This window comes from Thermobia domestica, chromosome 8 (genome assembly GCF_964235325.1).
Source record: "Thermobia domestica chromosome 8, izTheDome1.hap1.1, whole genome shotgun sequence".
Classification (NCBI taxonomy): domain Eukaryota; kingdom Metazoa; phylum Arthropoda; class Insecta; order Zygentoma; family Lepismatidae; genus Thermobia; species Thermobia domestica.
The window spans coordinates 260706126-260710775 of record NC_137461.1 but is presented as its reverse complement, the minus strand read 5'-3'; the positions used below and the strand labels follow the sequence as shown (position 1 = coordinate 260710775).

The 4650-nt window shown below is 38.6% G+C and overlaps 1 non-coding gene across 1 annotated transcript; it reads left to right on the top strand.

Moving 5' to 3' along the window:
* Positions 1-4288: 4288 nt before the first annotated feature.
* LOC145693752 (U4 spliceosomal RNA) lies at positions 4289-4429 on the top strand. The gene has a single exon (XR_014132829.1). It is a non-coding gene; the product is annotated as a U4 spliceosomal RNA (small nuclear RNA).
* The last annotated feature ends 221 nt before the right edge of the window (positions 4430-4650 follow it).

Below are 4650 nucleotides of genomic sequence, written 5' to 3'. Positions count from 1 at the left end.
TAGAGCCAACAAAATGTATGTGCATTTGTGTCTTTCACAGGTACTATTCTCAACAAGACAAGCAAGGCGACGTTTAACTGCTTGTGAGACCTAGTGGTGAACATTGGACAGTGTGGTAGCTGGAGTGGTATTTGATTGTTGTGTAAGTGGTGGTGTGTGCTTGTGCGTATTTGTGCGTGTGTAACGAAATTCAGGTGAGGTGTAAGTGGGCTTGTGACGTTTGTGGTCGCAAGATGGTCTATGTGAATCCCCTGAATGTGGTGGATATGCTAGTGGAGGCATATCAGGCAACACAATATGTCCGGACACCACGAACGGTAACGGAAATGGAGCTCAAGGACTATATTTTTAACATCCTAGAAAGTTTCAAGACGAATGGGCACATGTATGTTGAGATTGAAGAAGACCTATTATGCAGCAATAGATCAGACATCCCAAGTATGGCAAGTAAAGATGAGATGGATGAGTGGGATGGCCCAACGACCTCCAACGTACATACAACTGGAGTCAAGAGCAGAGATATTGTGGACATGGGATACAAGCGGAAGGCAGTATCGTTTTGGAAACGAGGGAAGAAGAAAAAGATGTCCTGGAAATCTGTACAGAAACACTTCAAGCGTGTCAAATGCAGAACAGATCTATATAGATGGGAGAAACAGATCACAGAAGGTGGAACCAAACGTGAAAAGCTAAACGTGATAGACCGAACTGTGTATGAAAAATTTGCGATAGCAAAACAGCGGCATTTAATTGTCCATGACACAGACTTGCAACGTTGGGCGTTAGAAGCAAACCAAACAACAGCCGTTGCTAATTTCAAAGCTTCGAAGAAATGGTTATGGCGCTTTAAAACACGTCACGGTATCGTCTCACGCAAAGTTACAAAATTTGTAACACATAGCATTACAGCGAAGGCCACACAAGTGCACGAAAGCGCTAAAACCTTCGTCCAAAATGTACAATCACTCATTACTGCTCATGGCGAGGATAACGTATACAACACAGATCAGAGTGGCTTTGCTTTAGAATTTCACTCTGGACGCTCTCTGGCTTTGCGAGGCGAGAAGCATATTACAGCAACAATGCAATCTCTACCTGCCATCACACATAGCTACACAATACAGCCTGTTATATCTGCCAGTGGAAGATTGCTGTCGCCCATGCTCATAGTCTTGAAAGAACTTCATGGTACGTTTGGGCCACGGATTCAGCAAACAATGTTCCGCCCACAAAACTTATATATTTGTGCATCATCTGGGAAAGTGACAAAACAGATCGTTAAGACGTGGTTCCAATCAGTGTTCCTTCCACAAGTCAATGAGCAAACGGTACTGTTAGTCGACTCGTGGACGGGTTATGATCGATCCGACTTGGCAACAATAATGCCACAGGACAAGCAGTGCAACATTATGACGATACCTACACACACAACTGGGTTAATACAACCTCTGGATGTGTATGATTTCAGAATTTGGAAGAACTTCGTACGCAAAGTATCTGATGCGGTACGCCTTCAGCAACTCAACATCAATCTATACAGCAGAGACAATATACTGAAACTTCAATCCCTTGTGCATAATCAACTTTCATCTCCACGGTACATACATCTATTCCAATACGCATGGTTTTGTTCTGGATATCTTTCATCACGACCAGATTATTTTCCAAATCCAGTGGAGTTTTGTTTTCATCAGTTGACGTCATTGGTCTGCGAAGAAGCAGAGTGCCAGAACCCATCCATCATCAAGTGTTCGTGGTGCAAATACTGTTTTTGTTTAAACGATTTCTTCCTGAAATATCATTTTTGTGCTACTTATCAGGAGTGAGCGTCTTGTTTTCAGCATACACCTCTGCTGACTTTTATGTTGTACGTACATATGTACGCGTATTTTCATGATATAATGTGGATACTCATGCGTAGAACTGATATTGCTGTTGCTCTTTATCTTACATGTGGACCACCTGCTATTACATTCTACTGTGCAATGCATTTTGTGTGTGTGTGTGTGTGTGTTACTAGCTACAAACATTCCCGTTTCCAATATGTATCTCACCGTTGCTCCCATCGCACAATATATGCAACCCACTGTGCAGTATTGTCTCACTGGCTGCCTATACGAACGGCGTCTGCATCCTTCATGCTTGTAGAGATGAATCTTCGTGCAGTGAGATAAATTTGCGTCTCTTTCGCGTATGGATAACGTATGCACCCAAAGCAAAAACACGTATTTTACATTTTCGTGTTTTCTTTCTTCCTGCTCCTTGCCACCCTCTTCACTCATTTCTGTAGCACATTATGAATATGTTGTACATGTTATTGGTCCATTTCCGGATGTTCTGCTTTCTTCACATGGGTAAGTTCTACCTCAATGGCTTGCGTCAACTATGGGTAGTATTTCGTACATTTAACCTTTCCCGATATCTCTTCTCGTTCTCGCTATATTGCATAAAATCTCATTTTGACCCCATTTTTATGCCCCCATTTGACCCTTTCAATACGCTTGTTGGCCGATATAAAAAAATACGTGTCGCTTCTTTTTTGATGATCTGTATGTCTGTGCAATCTTATCCAAATCGGCGTGTTACACCGAGGTACCCTGCCTTGTTAGTATAACTCCAATTTCACTGATTTTTGTTATTTCTTATAAATTTAATCTTCTAGCTGTATTTCGAAATGATCGATGTAAACTGTTCAGTTTTGGTCATTTCTACTTACCACCTAATTACCCACTATTTTCAACGTTGTTTAGTAGAACTATATTATTATGACTACGGTTGTTACTTGCAACTGTACCTTCGTACCCTTCAGTTCGTCATCGTGTGTGAATTTGAAAGTACTAATAACGTATAACAAAGCCACATATAGATTTATAAATGTTCTTAGCGGTTGGCCAAGAAGAAGTAAACAAATAGCTTCTTCTACCATACTTGGCGAAGTTCGGATATGTCATATTCATCCTCTATATTTGTATCGATTATCATCTTATTTTAATTTTTGTTATAACATGTTATTTCATTTTCCAGTGTACTCTTTGTTAGCGCATGGTCTTCATTCCCTAGTAGGTTGTGTGTATGCAACTCAAAAGTTGCATTTAATTTGTGATAATTAGCATAGTAATCACTGCTTTTACAGTTTACGGAAATGAACTTTTGAAACTGTACTCAAAATCTGAGATATAGGTATTCTCTCGTAAGTATATGTTAACGTACACGCTGGGGGATACGCTCCTAGTGAGCAGACATGTTAATGAAGGTGATTTTTAGGTGAATAAGCGAATAATTCAAGATTTGTTTCAGCATTTGTTAATACGACTGGTTCTCCGTGTCATTGTCCGTGTCTGTATAAGCATTTCAACTGGAGCGGTTTTTTTTTAAAGTTAACCCTTCATTTTTCCATCTTTTCGCTGTACAGTTTGCTGTCCACGCAATTAATGTTGTCTGAAAACTTCAGTGTAATGTTTTACTTTATTTGAATAACGTAGCCCATAGGGAATCAACTCATCTTCAACCTAACAGTAAAGTAATTTTTAAGTGTTGACTTTCCGTGCCCATCACTGAATCGATATTTGGAGAAAAAAAAGTCGTGATGAGTACAGCTTTAGGGGGAAGTAGAAGCACAAGCTCGAAATTTGAATTGAGAGATTTTAAATATTTGGCCTTCGATTTGACCTTGATGTGAGAAATCGCGACCAGCAAAAATCCATTTCTTATTTGATAGGCTAATATCTAGATTTTCTTTAAAAAAAAATGTCCGGTTTAACTGATACTTTTAGTGGTTTTCACAAGACTGAAGTAGGTTTCTTTTCGCAACCTGTATGTATTAACGCAAAGTGGAAGCTTTCAATATATATATATATATATATATATATATATATATATATATATATGGGGGGTAAGGCATTTATTGTCTCATTTTGAAATTTGAACCTTCAGACTATGTCCTTTGGCCTAATTTTATCCCCCCCCCCCAATATAGATTATCTAATTCGCACACTGCTTTAACCTGACTTTTTCTTTATAACCAAGAAAGCTGTACTTTTTAGTAGCTTGCAGCTCATCAGATGGCAGCATAGTATCCGTTGCACAGTGTGCATTAACATTTTCAATTTCAAGAATAATATACTAATATATTCTAAACTAAGAAAGAAATATACTTTATCTCTCTTAAATTTAAGTGTTACTTGTCTATTTACTGAATGATAAGAAACAATTCATGAAAAGATATCAAAGTTCTCATAGATAGTACATTAAAGTTTCTTATAGTGGTGAAAACTCGCGTACTTTTGTTAGCTTTGCGCAGTGGCGATATCGTAACCAATGAGGGTTAACCGAGGTGCGATTATTGCTAGTTGAAAACTTTTCCCAATACCCCGCCTGGGGGACGTGAAATATCGTCCACCAAGGCAATTTTTGAAAGCTCCTACGGGAGTAGTAAAAGAATTAACAGGGGATTATAAATATAATAGTCAATCAAATTTCTCTTTTTAGAGTATTAAATTTAAGAGTTAATCAGATTTGGTTTTGGAATTTTAATCAATCACTTCTTTGTTGCAATTTGATCCACAAAAATTTCTCTAATCTCCGATTGTGTTCAACGCGTGTTACAGTATTTTCACTGAACTACTACTACTCAGGGCTGTAAGTTGTGGG